The 16,700-nt window shown below is 40.8% G+C and overlaps 1 pseudogene; it reads right to left on the bottom strand.

Annotated features, from left to right (window-relative positions):
• Positions 1-6,576, bottom strand: part of LOC132654828 (baculoviral IAP repeat-containing protein 1a-like) — a 43,332-nt pseudogene extending 36,756 nt beyond the window's left edge.
• Positions 6,577-16,700: the final 10,124 nt, after the last annotated feature.

The following is a 16,700-nucleotide window of genomic DNA, read 5'->3' as shown; positions in this document are numbered from 1 at the left end:
CTCTTCTAATTTGCCACACAGGAATTGAGAAGAAGGCCCTGGCATTCTCAACTATTTTCTACATACAACTAAAAAAAAAAAGAAAAAAAGTGGGGCCTGAAAATGTTTCCGTGGGAGAACAGTCACTACTCCTGCGGAGGACTCAGGCTTGCTTCCCAACACCCATATCAGGCAGTTCACCGCCTCCTGTAACTCAGTTCTAGGATATTTGATGCCCTCGTTCTGACCTCTATGGGCACCAGGCATGCAAGCAGTGCACAGATATACATGCAGACAAAACACTCAAAAGTCAAATACTTTGAAAAGTAAAAGAAAAAAGTGACCACTGCTGTCACTCATCTTCTAACTTAAAATGAGATGGAAATGTTCTATGTATTTATTTTTTTATTTAAAACCAGGAGAAATCTTGCTATATAGCCCTGGGCTAGCACAAAACATGTGATTTTAGAAGGAAGAGAACTGAGAAGAGCTAGAGAGAAATAAGAGAAGGTAATGGGTGGATGGTGGTGAGCATGATTGTAGTAAACTGTAATACATATAACATATATGTAAAACATAATGTATATATATGCAATGTTATTGTATTTATTAATGTACACTAAGAAAACATTTTTAAGGAATATTTTAAGTGATTCAGATACTATTAGCATCCTATCTCAAGACAAGATGGTTATTTAAGACTTTACATTTAAATGTTAATAATTAAACTTAAATCAATTTAGAGCACTTTTAGGTATGTGTTGGATGGAAAGAAAACACACTGGTGGAACTGAACACAGACTGCAGAGGTACCAACACAGTTGCAGATATTCCTGTCTTCCAAGGGAAACCAGATCAAAAGACTCTTGTTTCTTAATTACAAGTGCTGGATTTTAAAACAGATCAAATTTAGGGTAATTCATATCAAAGTATTTAATATAAAACAAAACTACGTTTTTCTTCATGCAGCTTTCTGAGAGCTAGGACTTCATGTGTCAACCACCTTGCCCAGAAATACCCACTTTTCAATCTATGCATATTGATATTTAGCTTTGAAAATTCTAATTACTACACAATAACAAATTTCCTTGTGCAAGTGGACCTTTCTAGGGTTTTCTTATGTAGAAGAGGAATAAAAATACATTTGAAGACTGACAGAAAAGGGGTGAGCGTAGCTCTATAGTAAAGTGATTGCCTGGTGTGCTCAAATAAGTTCTTCTACCATCAACACTGGAAAAAAAAAAAAAAACACCGAGGAAATCTTAGACAATAGAAATAGAAATCTGCAAAGCATTCTAAAAGGAGCTGAAAAGAAAAACTAGTTTGTACTCAAAAAAATCAGAAAAGCCTAGAACTGGCAGGCATGATGTGCTCTCAGCAGTGGGCTTAGGTGGCTGAGGCAGGAGGATCATGAGATCAAGTCCTACTAGAATTGTTATGACAGTCTGTGCTACACAGATCCTGTTTTTAAAAGTGTGTACATAGATCCAACTAAAACTATGATCTTACTATGATGAGTAAAAAAGCTAGACAGGGAGAGTATCAAGAGGGAAAAGAAATAAAGATACATGGATACATTCTTCACAGTGGGATCCAGAGAGTGAGCAGACACTACCCACAGATAAGAAACCTGGACAGTGAGGGAATAACAGATTAAGTGAGTTCAAAGTCAACAGAATTCACTTTGCTCACTTTGGGAAAAACTTGGTGTGGTCTGCTAATGGGTCATCACCTTCCTCCCACTTCTCCATACATCCTCCACAGGAAAAACACCAGACAATGTCCTTTATGCCTAGGAAAAGGAGATGGGGTCAGCTCAACAGCACATACACCTGTCAACTCACAAGAATTCGACACCAGATTTCACTAGTGAAATCCTGCTTGCTCCTCCAGTTGGATTATGTGGCAATACCACGCACAGGAGGCAAGAGTTCACACAGGACTCTTGGTCCTTCCGTGGGGTGGTCAGCAACAGTTGCTGAAGGTTCCCGTGCACCGTGTGCTTTGATGAAACTTCTCCCAAACCATCATCCTGAAAGATTTGCCATCAGGATCTGGAGTAGGAGCTCCGTGAGAGCAGAGATTTCTGTCTGTTCTGGACAATGATGACATATGGGACATTCACAGACATAGGCAACCAACAAGATTGCTTACTGAGTAAATTGGAAGAATATACTTGTAGCTGGGGCAGGATGGAAGAGCAAACTTAGGAGCCTCTATGAAAGGCAGATCATGAAGAATCCCTGTCTCTGCTCACATTATTGCCAGCTCTCCTCCCCTAGAAATAGGAGCACTTCATCGGTGAAACTCAGGCGAGGCTGGCAAGAGAAGACAATGCAGTAAGACTGGGTGGTGAGTTTAGTGCCAGTGGAATAGGCCTGTCAGATGAAGTGACCTCAGGATCCTCAAGCTCAGAGGCTGAGTACCGAGGGAACTATGGAAAGCTGAAGGTCTTATGAGGCCCCAAAGAGATCTATGACAAATGAAAATAAAGAAAAGTGCAAGTCCGGGATTAGACTACTTGTCAGACACAAAATACTGACTATTTCAGGTGCTAAAGAGATGCTCAGCATAAAGAGCACTGGCTGCTCTTGCAAAGGAGTCAGGTTTGGTTCCAGTACCACATGCTGGCTCATGGCAACTATATCTCCAGTTCCAGGATCCAACACCCTGGCTAGCCTCTGAGGGCACCAGGCAGGCATGTGGCAAACGTGCTTACATGCAGGCAACACTCACACATAGCAATGTAAAATTAAAGGGGAAAACCCCGACTGACCTGTGTAGAAAAGGCCTGCTTTGACGAGAACTTCAACAGCCTCAGGTGACTTGTGGGGCCAGTCCTTAAAAGTCTCCTTTCTCAAGTCTTCATTAGCAAAGACGCTGTCATTGCAGTAAGCTTCTGTAAAAAGATGTGGGTGAGAAGAGCAGGCTTTGATAACAAAGTTCAAGTTAGTTGTGTATATAGGTGGAATGATGTCATGATCTGTGTCAGAATAATTGTGGGTGGTTAGAAGAGCAGGGAGAAATAAGAGGTACAAGAAAGACCATGTTAGAACTGCTGAAGCAGAGTGGAAAACACTGGGGTATTCCATCCATTCGATTTATTTCTGTGCATGGTCATTGTGTTAAAGTGTAACTTAATACTATCCCCTGGTCATCTAGCATCAGGATAGAAGAATATTGAGAGGAGATTCCTATTTCCAGAGTCAGTGTGAAGATTTGAGAAAGGTCATTTCTCCTGTGGCTTTCTTAAAAACAGTCATTTTCATGGCTTGTTCTTTGAGATCACCACACTGGGAAGAACACTCATCCTGGCCCTGGGCCACTGGTCTTCTCCACACTGTGAGGACTTCAAAATTAAAGTGTCCTAACCTTGGTCTGACAAGTTTCTCAAGATGAAAGTTGCTTTGTTCACACATAATCCTAGATTCCCCCTTTTTTTTTCTTTTGCTTTAAGTATTTGTTTGGAATTTGAAATACTACACTTTAATTTAACCAGAAAAATATTTTTAGTGTCTAGAACCTTTTATTGACTTTTGCCTTCTATTAAGCCACAATCTATTCATAGCGAATAGATTCTACTGTTTTTCTTTTTTTTTCAACAATGTATCCTATATATATTATTTTTTTAATTTTTATTAATTACATTTTATTCACTTTGTATGCCCCCCATAAACCCCACTTTCCTCCCCTCCCAATCCCACCTTCCCTCCCTCTTCTCCACACATGCCCCTCCACAAGTCCACTGATAGGGGAGGTCCTCCTCTCCTCCCTTCTAATTCTAGTCTATCAGATCTCATCAGCAGTGGCTACATTGTCTTCCTTTGTGGCCTGGTAAGGCTGCTTTCCTCTCAGAGGGAGGTGATCAAAGAGCACCTACTAGAATCTGTACACCTAAAGAAACTAATCAAGAGGGAGGACTCTAGCTATAATGCTCAATCTCCATCCACGAAAGGCAAAGAGGATGGATATCAGAAGAAAAAGAAAACAGGAAACAAGTTAGGAGCCAACTACAGAGGGCCTCTGAAAGGCTCTGCCCTGCAGACTATCAAAGCAGATACTGAGACTTATGGCCAACTGTTGGGCAGAGTGCATGCCATCTTATGAAAGAAGTAGGAAATAGTGAGATCTGGAGAGCACAGGAACTCCAGGAGGAGAGCAACAGAACCAAAAAATCTGAGCACAGGGGTCTTTCCTGTGACTCATACTCCAACCAAGGACCATGCATCGAGATAACCTAGAACCCCTGCACAGATATAGCTCATGGCAGTTCAGTGTCCAAGTGGGTTCCATAGTAATGGGAACAGGGACTGCCTCTGACATGAAATGATTAGCCTGCTCTACTGTTTTTCTTAGTTCTCACAAGTATGTTTCTCTGTTTGGAGCAGGTTGGCACTTGTGTCTTTCTTTGGCTTCCTTCTTTATCTGATCATTTCCTTCACCTGTATTTGGATGCTGTCTCGGGACTATGTTGTCCTCTAGCTTCCAACCTTCACACATGGACCCATGCATACACATATACATTAGGGAAATAACTGAGTGTAAATTGGGTTTTGTTTTTCTTTGTTTTAGAGACAGATTTTCTTTGTGTAGACTTGTCTGTCCTGGACTAGTTTTGTAGACCAGGCAGGTTTCAAATTCAAAGATCCACCAGCCTCTGCCTCCCTGAGTGCTGGGATTATAGGCATGTGCCACAGTGCCTGACTGGGTGTCAATTTCATAAAGATTTACTTTTAAGGATTCACTTATTTTTATTTTTGATGTAGGTGTCCTGTCTGCGTGTTTGACTGTACCACATGTGTGCAGTGGCCAAGGAGGTCAGAGGATGGTATTGGATCCTCTGGAAATAGACTTGAAGAGTTGTCAGCTACTAAAAGGTGCTGGAAACCTAACCTGAGTCCTTCTCAGGAGCGTGAAGCACATTAACTGCTCAGCCATCTCTCCCAGCAATAAAGTAAGAAAACAAAAAACAAACCAAATTCATACCATGATGGAGAAATCACTTATAAAAATATTTCTTGAAGAAAGATGATGAGGACTGAAGAGATGGCTCAGTGGTTAAAAGCACTTTCTACTCTTTTAGGGGACCTGAGTTCGGTTCCCAGCACCCACATCAGACAGCTCACAAATGCCTGTTACTCCACCTTGAAGGGATCTGATGCCCTTGTCTGACTTACAAAAGCACCTGTATATGTGCAGCGTGTGCACACAGAAAGAGAGAGAGAGACAGAGAGACAGAGAGAAAGAGAGACAGAGACTGAAATCAAACAGAGAAAGAGAGAGAGAGAAGCACAAAAAGAAAGAACCAAACAAAGCTTTTGGAATGTGCCTAAGGTTTTACCTGATACCATAGGTAATTCTCTTCTGACCCAGGAATTCACAAAATGTTCTCCCTGTGGAAAGAAATTCAGGTTACTGCCTGATTGGCTGACTTACAAAATATACATCTATCTGTGGCCTGCAACATAAGGTCTTCCCAAACTGAAGTGAATTTTCATTCGAGCAGGAGAATTTGAGCAAAGCAGCCCTTTAATTTTGGTTTGATTTCTATTGATCTTGTAAACTTTTATGCAGTGCCAAACATCAGTGAAATGGAAGCTTCTCAGGGTCACTCTTATCATACACCCTGCTCAACCACAGAACTGCAGTTACATACAGAGGTGTATTTTGACTCATGAGGAACTTAGATATGGGAAGGGAGCCTCGATCAAAAGAACCTCTCCAACCAAGCAGCTCTCCCTCTAAGAAAACTGCACCCCAACTGTCAGCCCATGCCCAGTCACACAATACAGTCTCCTTTGGCTTCAGTTTGAGGTAGGTTCCCACTGTTTGCCACTAGGATGTCCTTACTAGTTTAAGGGTGTAAATAACCAGGTTCAGGAGCCAGCTTCGAGTACCCTGTCATGTACTATACAGAAGACTGAATCAGACATCGAGATGGAGGTGGCAGGAGATAGCTAGAGTAGTGAGTGGACTCACTCAGAGGGAAGACGAAGGAGGCAGCAGAAGGAACCCAAAGCCAGCATGGAAACTGTCTTAAGTGGTTCCAGCTTCACAAGACAAGAGTTTTGTTTCCTCTCTGCAAAGAAGAGGCAGGACAATGACAAGAGAAAGGAAGAAAAATACAGAGTATTTGGGAAAACAAACAAACAAACAAAAATGAACATCACCCTGATGAATCACATATTATTAGGTAACAAACATATGCTAGTAGAAAGAGTTGGCCCTTGTAAATTACTGTCACATGAACAAATCCCTCGTAGCTTTGAATATACTAGGCAATTTCTTCTGACAATTTCTTGCTTTGAAGAAATTCACATCTATAATTAAAAATATAATTAAAATGTACTCCAAGTTCCTGGGGCTGTACCATTTCCCAGGACCCACATCAATCTGCAGTCCTAGAGACCAGCACAGATGAGGGACCAACAGGTGAAACCTCCCCCACACTTCCCCATCTAGTGGCCTGCCAGTAATAGTGATTTGGTCTGCCCAGAGTGCTTGAGCTCCAATTCCCTATGAGCCCTAAACTTCAGTTTCCTCAGCCTGTGCCATTTACCGGGACCCGCTCCAATCTGTGGCCTTGGAGATCAGCATTGATCAGAGAGCAGCATCAAAGATCAGAGAGTAGCAGACCAGCATGGATCAGGGAGCAGCAGGAAAACCAGAAGACTGAGGCCATCTGGGACCAAGATCTCCACCTATAACTCCAGAGACCTGCTACCATCAGAGAGACCACCAGGCCTGCTAATACCAAAGTCAACCAAATGACTAAGAATCAGTGCAAGAACACAAGCAACAAATCCCAGGGCCACGTGACATCACCAAAACCCAACTATCCTACCACAGCAAGCCCTGAAGATACTATCACACCAGAAGCACAAGAAAACAATCTTAAATCTGAGGTTGTGAAAACAAATGATTAAGGCCTTAAAAGAAGTAAATAAATCCCTCAAAGAAATTCAGGAAAATACAATCAAACAGGTAAAGGAATTGAATAAATCCCTCAAAGAAACACAGAAAAAAAAAAAAAAACAGCCAAATGGGAGAAGGAAAAGAATAAAACTGTCCAAGACCTAAAAAGGGAAATAGGAGCCATAATGAAAACACAATCTGAGGCAATCCTGAAGATGGAAAACCTAGGGAAGAAAACAGAAACTACAGACAAAAGCATCACCAACAGAATACAAGAGATGCAAGAGAGAATCTCAGTTGTAGAAGATACTATTGAAGAAATCGATTCATCAGCCAAAGGAAATGTTAAATATAAAACATTCCTGACACAAAACATCCATGAAATCTGAGACAATAGCAAAAGACCAACCTTAAGAATAATAGGAATCGAAGGAGAAGACTTGAAGCTCCCAGGCCCAGAAAATATTTTCAACAAAATCATAGAAGAAAACTTCCCCAACCTAAAGAAAGAGGTGTCTATAAATATACAAGCCTACAGAACACCAAATAGACTGGACCAGAAAAAAAATTCTCCCATAACATAATAATTAAAACAGTAAATGTACAGAACACAATAAAATATTGAAAGCTGAAAGGGGAATTCAGAATTAAATCTGAATTCTCACCAGATACACTAAAATCAAGAAGGGCTTGAGCAGCTATGTTACAGACACTAAGACACCACATATGTCAGCCGTGACTAATATGTCCAGCAAAACATTAATCAACATAGAGGGAGAAAGCAAGATATTCTATGATAAAAACAAATTTAAACAATACCTAACCACAAACCAGCCCTACAGAAGGAAAACTACAGAGGGAAAACTGCAAACCCAGCAGGCTAATCATACCCAGAAAAACACAGGAAACAAATAACCCCACAACAATAAACCAAAACAGGGAAGGGGCACATACACACACACACACACACACACACACACACACACACACAGCACCACAAACACCACCACCACCAAAACCACCACCACCATCAACATAATGGGAATCAACAACCAGTGGTCATCAATCTCTCTCAACATCAATGGCCTCAACTCCCTGTTAAACATACACACACACACACACACACACACACACACACACACTCACACACACGCTAACAGAATGGATATGTAAACAGAACTCCTCATTCAGTTGCTAACAAGAAACACACCTCAGCAACAATGATAGACATTACCTCAGAATAAAGGGTTGGAAAAAGGTTTTCCAAGTAAATGGTCACAGAAGCAAGCTGGAGTGGCTATTCTAATATCTAGTAAAATAGACTTTCATCCAAAATTAATTAAAAGAGATGAGGAAGGGCACTTCATACTCATCCAAGGAAAAATCGACCAAGATTATATTTCATTTCTGAACATATATGCCCAAAGTGCAAGAGCACCCACAGTCATAAAAGAAACATTACTAAAGCTTAAATCACACGTTAACAGTGGGAGGACTTCAACACATCTGTCTCACCAAAGACAGATCATTGAGACAGCAATTAAACAGAGAAATAATGAAACTAATTGACGTTATGAGTCAATTGGACCTAACAGAGATCCACAGAACATTTCACTCAAACACAAAAGAATATGCCTTCTTCTCAGGAACTCTTGGAATCTTTTTCAAAACTGACCACATACTACATACCTAAACTTATGGGACACAATGAAAGAAGTACTAAGAGGAAAATTCATAGCACTATGTGCCTTCATAAAGAAATGTAGAGAGCTTATACGAGCAACTTAATAGCACAATTGAAGGTTCTAGAAAAATGGAAGCAAACACACCCAAGAGGAGTAAGCATCAGGAAATAATCCAACTCAGGGATGAAATCAATAACCTAGAAACAAAGAGAACAATACAGAAATCAACAAAACCAAGAGCTGATTCTTTGAGAAAATCAACAAGATAGACAAACCCTTAGCCAAACTAACTAAAAGATAGAGGGAGAGTATCCAAATTAATAAAATCAGAAATAAAAAAAGGGGCTATAACAACAGATACCAAGGAAATCCAAAGAATCATTAGATCATACTTCCACATATGTATGCCACAAAATTAGAAAATCTAAATGAAATGGATGATTTTCTTGATAGATACCACTTACCAAAGTAAACTCAAGATCAGGTTAACAATTTAAATAGACCTATAACCACTAAGGAAATAGAAGCAATCATCAAAAGCCTCCCAACCAAAAAGAGCCCTGGCCCAGATGGTTTTAGCACAAAATTCTACCAGACTTGCAAAGAAGAACTAATATCAATACTGCTCAAACTACTTCACAAAATAGAAACAGAAAGAACATTGCCAAACTCATTCTATGAGGCCACAGTTACCCTGATACCGAAACCACACAAAGACCCAACAGAGAAGTTCAGATTAATCTTCTTTATGAACATTGATTCAAAAATACTTAATAAAATACTTAAACTGAATCAAAAAACACATCAAAAATATCATCCACCATGATCAAGCAGACTTCATCCCAGAAATGCAGGGATGGTTCAACATATGAAAATCCATCAACATAATCCACCATATAAACAAACTGAAGGAAAAACAAAAAACTCATGATCATCTCATTAGATGGTGAAAATGCCTTTGACAAAACCCAAAACCCCAAGGGGGATCCAAGATGGCGGTGACCAGCAGCATAGTATCTGAGAGGCTGAGGACCTGAAACTCCAAAATTGGTGAGTGGAGGGGCAGCTAAATCCTAAAAATCGCCATTGAGGCTTCCTGAACAAGAGGGGGCATCACATGAGTTGAGACCTTTAGATTCAGGTCACCCAAGGACTTCTCTGGGGACCGAGAGAATTGAACTTTTGAACCCCTTGCACTTCTGTTTTTCGGGCCTCCCTCCCCTCAGAGTTGGCCCACAGTGCCACAGACTCTCAGCACAGAACTCTGCCTGGGGACTGAGACAGCAGAGGCAGAGCTCCTAGCTCCTCAGCCACCCAGCTGCCAGCCATACCCACCTTCTGAGTCCCAGATCCAAGATACAATCCTTCCCGGTCCCAGGTCCTGGGTCTGCAAGCAGCTGTACAGACTCTGCAGGGCCAGCTAGCCAGTGACTGTATGGGCCACCCAACCCCTCAGTGGCGGATAACCAGCCATAGAGCCACCAAAAGAACCAGGTACACGAGGCGCCAGGCCACCTAGGTCTGTGGATGACTGTTGTGGTTCCCCAGGACTTCCCAGCAGGCACCTGGACCAGCCTCCCATTCTGAGGCTGCAGCTGGACTCCCTAGTCAATGGTTGCAGCACCACTGAGCTGACGGAGCTTATCCTCCCATGTTTGACTCAGCAGGTTCAAACATGGGAGTAGAGAGCAGGGGTACCAAGGTGCTTGCCGAATTGACCTGCTAGAGAGAGAGTGTGCCCTCAAGTCCCTGCAGAGTCCCAGATCCAGGGTCCTTCTAAGATAGCAGCTGGACATCAGATCCCTTCCACCCATCCATCCACTATGGGAAACAGAGGGATTCTTGGGACATTGAAGCCCCTGTTCTGCGGGGTCCACCAGTGGAGTTCAGGCAAATAACATCTGGAGCTCAGACAGAGCCAGATACCAGTAGCCTGTAGGCCACTGAGGTACTCAGGGAATTTACATAAGCAATTATCACCAGCGTGTGTGACACTTTCAGTGCCTGCAACCCATTTGGTGCCTGCAAGGCAGCACCCCTCCCACACACTCAAGGCTTCTACATTATCTACCACCCTGTCCCTCAAGGTACACTTCCACCCACGTGCAAACACACACGCTTGCCCAAACTTGTCCTGCTGCACCCTCGGACTTTCCTCCCACAGGTACAGCTGAAACACCAATGCACATGCTGAAACCACTGGACCTCTCTCATCTTCCTGAAGAATTCTCCAGACTCCAGAGAAAGACTGTACAGTCTGAACTATAGAATCCAGGAACAAACAGTGACAGTTACAGATAAGTAAATGGCCAGAGTTCAGAGAAAGAACACATCCAACAAAAATCAGGACATTAGGGCTACACCTGCAACCCCCCCAAATCAATGGCTATCCAATCCATCTAAAACACAGGAAAATGACTGTAAAGCTATGCTTATCCAGTTATTAGAGGCACATAAAGAGGAAACAAACAGATCTCTCAGAGAAATACCATACAAATAGAGACAGTTAAAGAGGAAATGAACACATTTCTCAAAGAACTGGCCACACAAGTGGAGGCAAATAAAGAGGAAATGAACAAAGCTCTCAAAGAAACACAGTCAAATAGAGCCAAACAAAAAGAGGCACAATTACTGGAATATAGAGAGAAAATGAACAAAAAAATAGAAGCCATCATACAGAGACAGGAATCTACATCCAAAAAGATGAAGGAAATGGTGCAAGGCATAAAAACAGAATTAGAAACAATAAAACACACACACACACAGAAAACTTCTAACACAGTCAAATATAGCCAAACAAAAAGAGGCACAAGTAGTGGCATAGTTACTGGAATATAGTGAGGAAACAAACCAAAATAATTGAGGCCATCATACAGAGACAGGAATCTACCGTCAAAAAGATAAAGGAAATGGTACAAGGCATAAAAACAGAATTAGAATCAATAAAACACACACACACAGAAAACTTCTAATATGGACTCTATCGCCTGGTTTGGATCAGCTCCCCGTGACAGGACTGAATTTCCTGGCCTCGGTGGATGAGGATATGCTCAGTCCTGATGTGACTTGATGTCTTGGAGAGGGCTGATAAAAGGGAAGAGGACTCTCATTTTCTGGAAGAAAAGGGAGAGTGGAAGAAGAAAGGAGGGGGAGAGGAGATTGAGAGGAGAGAAGGGAAGGGTCACCCTTATGATGTAATATAAATGAATTTAAATAAAAGAAAATTTTCTTTATTAAAAAAACTCTATAAACAGAGATGTTCTACACTGCAAAAACCTTTTGATAAAACCTCTCAAATTATTGGACTTTATACGTCACTAATACTGTCAGGAAAAATACTTGCAAACACAAGACTTGAGTAGGTCCCAACCAGATGGAGACCCAGCACTGAGCAGGGAAATGGACAAAAGGACCCTAACCAAGAAGCTGTTTCCAACTGATCCCTGCTGATGAGGGGACAATCAGTCTCCAGTGCAGTGTCCCTGGGTATAACCACACACTTCAGGGCAGGCCTATGCCCAGGAATACTTGCCAACACAAAACACACTCCTTTTTTTTTTTTTTTTTTTTTTTTTTTTTGGTCATGCTAGTTTTTTGATTGTTATGATTTTCTTGTGAAGAGGGGCGAAATCAAAGAATAATAGGAACAGACAAAAAAGTCCATACCAGGCTCCACGGTCCAGAAAATATCTTCAAGAAAATCATAGAAGAAAAAATTCCCAACTTAAAAAAAGAGATGTCCATAAACATATAAGAGGCCTATAGAACACCAAATAGACTAGAAAAGAAACTCCTCATGTCACATCATAGTCAGAACACTGAATCTACAGAACAAAGAAAATATATTAAAAGCAGCAAGGGAAAAAGGCCAAGTAACATATAAATGTAGACCTATCAGAAACACACAAGACTTCTTATCAGAAACTATGAAAGCCAGAAGGGCCTGGGAAGATGTCATGCAGACTTTATGGGACCACAGATGCCAACCCAGACTACTATACCCAGCAAAGCTTTCAATCAACATAGATGGAGAAAACAAACCATTCCATGACAAAACAAAATTTACGCAATATCTACACAGGAAGCCAGCCCTACAGAAGATATTAGAAGGAAAACTCCAATCCAATGAAAACACTACACTCAAGAAAACAGATGATACAGATAATTTCCCAACAAAAATTACAAGAAAACAAGCAAAGAATCACAGTAAGACCACCAATTCCACAATAAAAGGAACTAACAGTCATTGGTCACTATTATCCATCAACATCAATGGACTCAAATCTTCAATAAAAAGACACAGACTAACAGGATGCTTGCAGAAACAGGATACAACATTCTGCTGCATCCAAGAAACACACGTCTGCAACAGAGATAAACACTACCTCAGAGTAAAGGGCTAGAAAAATGTTTTTCAAGCAAATGGACCCAGAAAACAAACTGGGGGTAACTATCCTAATATCTAATAAAATAGACTTTCAACCAAAATTAATCAAAAAAGATGAGGAGGGGTACTTCATTTTCATCAAAGGAAAATTCCACCAGGAGGACATCACAATTTTGAACTTCTATGCCCTAAATATAAGACCACCTACATTTGTAAATGAAACATTATTAAAGCTAAAATCATTCATCCATCCCAACACCTTAATAGTGGGAGACTTCAACACTCCACTCTCATCAAGGAACAGATCATCCACACAGAAGCTAAACAGGGAAATAAGGGCACCTACAGAGCTCCTAAATCAAATGGACCTAATAGAGGTCTACAGAACTTTTCACCCAAATTCAAAAGAGTATACCTTCTTTGAACACCTCATGGAACCTTCTCCAAAATAGACCATATAGTTGGTCACAAAGCAAGCCTCAGCAGATACAAGAAGATTGAAATAATCTCTTGTATCCTGTCTGATCACCATGGAATAAAGATGGACCTCAACAACAACAGAAATAGCAAAAAGCCTACACATTCATGAAAACTGAACAACTCCCTACTCAATGACAGCTGGGTCAGGGAAGAAATAAAGAAAGAAATTAAAGACTTCCTAGAATTCAATGAAAATGAAGGTACAACATATCCAGACTTATGGGACACAACAAAAGGAGCGCCGAGAGGAAAGCTCATAGCACTAAGTGCCTGCAAGAAGAAATTTGAAACATCCTATACAAGCAACTTAATAGCTCACCTGAAAGCCCTAGGAAAAAAAAGAAGCAAACACATCAGAGTAGTAGACAGCTGGAAATATTCAAGCTCAGGTCAGAAATCAATAAATTAGAAACAAATAAAACAATTCAAAGAATCAATGAAACCAAGAGCAGATTCTTTGAGAAGTCCAACAAGATAGACAAGCCCTTAGCCAAACTAACTAAAAGGCATAGAGAACCTAAAAGAGGGACATAACAACAGGCACTGAAGAAACCCAAACAATCATTAGGTCTGACTAAAAAAGCCTATATGCAACAAAATTTGAAAATCTAAATGAAATGGACAATTTTCTTGATAGATTGCACTTACCAAAGTTAAATAGAAATCAGGCAGAAAGATTGAAAAGTCCTCTATGCCCCAAGGAAACAGAAGCAGTCATCAACAGTCTCTCTTCCAAAAAAAAGACAGGACCGTATGGTTTCAGTGCAGAATTCTACCAGACCTTCAGGGAAGAGCTAACTCCAATTCTCTTCAAACTATTTGACAAAATAGAAACAGAAGGAACATTACCAAACTCATTCTATGAAGCCACAGTCACCTTGATACCTAAATCACACAAAGACCCAACAAAAAAAGAGAATTTCAGACCTATCTCTCTTGTGAACATTGATGTAAAACTACTCAATAAATTACTTGCAAACTGAATCCAAGAATGCAAAAAACTATCATCCATCATGACCAAGTAGGCTTCATCCCAGGCATGCAAGGGTGGTTCATATACAGAAATACATCAATGTAATCCACAATATAAACAAACTGAATGAGAAAAACCACATGATCATCTCCTTAGATGTTGAAAAAGCATTTGATAAAATCCAAAACCCATTCATGATTAAAGTCTTGGAGAGACCAGGGATACAAGGTACATACTTAAACATAATAAAAAGGCAATATAGAGCAAGCCTACAGCCAACATCAAACTAAAGAGAGAGAAACTTAAATCAATCCCACTGAAATCAGGGCCAAGGCAAGGCTGCCCACTCTCTCCATATCGCTTCAACATTATACTTGAAGTCCTAGCTAGAGCAATAAGACAAATAAAGGAGATCAAGGGGATCCAAATCAGAAAGGAAGAAGTCAAAGTATTACTATTCACAGATGATATGATAGTATACATGAGTGACCCTAAAAATTCAACCAGAAAGATCTGTTTTTAAGACTAAGCATGGGCTCCTGACACACTAGACTCCATTTCTCTGAAGACCTCCACTCCCAACCCACACATTGCTTGTTGAACTCCACTGCTGAATTTGTCTGTGTCCTTGGGTCCTAACTCAAAGGCGTAACTTTCTCTCCTCTTCTCCATGTCTCTCCTTCTGGAAGCTGCTGTGATTTATACCTTGCCTGCCTCATCATTTGTCTCTGAAACTCTAATAAAATGATCCCTGAGCTTCCTTCTGATCTCAACTTTTTTTTTTTAATTAACAAGACCAAGAACCCACGAAGGAAACCTTGATTTCCCCCTAATAGGTTGTGTGTGAGTGTTTGTGATTTGTGAGTGTGGGCGCCCCAGGCCACAGTGTGTCTGTGAGGCTGGTTTTTCCCTTCACAGTGGAACCCAGGGATTGAACTCAGGCTTGCAAGGCAATCTCTTTTACCTGAACTGCTTTGAGCTTTTGTTGCTTGTATGTTGTTTAGTTCATTGACTTTTGAATGGCTAATCACTCCCCTACAATGGAGCATTTATGCCACTGCCATTTTCTCTTCATAAACAAAGATGGGTTCAAGATGCTAAAAAAACAAAACCTTTCCTCAAGTTTAAACATTTTCTCAGAGTAAATTCCTGAAATAAGAATTGCTGAGTCAAACACATGCATCTTCTTAAGGGTTTGGGTGTCTGTCAGGCACTGGCTTTGCTTATGGTCATCTGGGCTCCTTTTACCTTCAGTAAGGTCAGGGTCCTGCTTCTTCTCACGTGGTTTCCTGCAATGAGGTTTCACATATCAGAATTCCATGTCTCTCTGTAACAGAAATTAAAGTCTGCTTACAAACCAAAAACTGATTTCCCAAGGGAAAAGCCTGGTCAGGCATCTCAACGATGTCCAAGTCCAGCACCCCAGTGGTCATCCTGGGGAACAGGCATGGCCTCCACTCGTGGTTATAAGTAAGTGAAACTGAGCTTGTGTGGTTCCATCATAATCTGTTGGTCAGTGGCTATTTCAAGTTCCCAAAGAACCTCCTGTTCTTCAAAGCCACATATAAAGTTAATTCCAAACACTCACCCAAGCCAACCCTTTCAAAAACTTTGAAAATAGATGTTTGCAAAAAATTTCAAACATGATATGTGATTTCTCCAGCAATCAAGAAACAAAGCCCATTTTTTTGGTCTATCTTATCTCCATCTTGTATCTAGTAAAATAATTCTGAAAATTGGGTTTTTTTTTTAGAGTAACCCAAATAAAAATATTTCCCATTTGTTAAGTCCTGTTTATCTCAGCTAACCAGCCCTCCCTTCCCCAACTGGTTAGCTGATGAACTGGAACTTTCAGTCCAACCTGATTCCTTCCTGCAATGAGGCTGTGCTTCCCAGTTGAATCAAATGTACACTTTTCATCAACAGTTTGTAGCAGTAAGCAAGAGGGTTTCTACTGCCTCTGGAATAGCCAGTGTGGTGGTACACACCCCAAATGCCATCACTCAGGAGCAAAAGCCTAGATTAAGGCTATTCTGGTCTATAGAGCGAGTTCCAGGACAGCCAGAGCTAAAAAAAACTCCCTTCTCCCAAAAGAGAATAATAAACAAATAAGTGAATATCCTCTGAGAACATCTTAAATCCTCTCCTCTTGCAAGGCTTAATTTTTACTTTTTTGCTAAAATAGGGTTAATAATAATGAAAGCATTTTCCAGCTGCTTAGAGCACCAGTGTCCCCAAGCTTATGATACTCTTGCTATATAGTCTTGGCTAGCCTTGAACT

The sequence above is a fragment of the Meriones unguiculatus genome, chromosome 6 (assembly GCF_030254825.1).
Source record: "Meriones unguiculatus strain TT.TT164.6M chromosome 6, Bangor_MerUng_6.1, whole genome shotgun sequence".
Taxonomy (NCBI): Eukaryota; Metazoa; Chordata; class Mammalia; order Rodentia; family Muridae; genus Meriones; species Meriones unguiculatus.
Note: the sequence above shows the minus strand (reverse complement) of the source record. Positions and strands in the feature narration are given on the sequence as shown.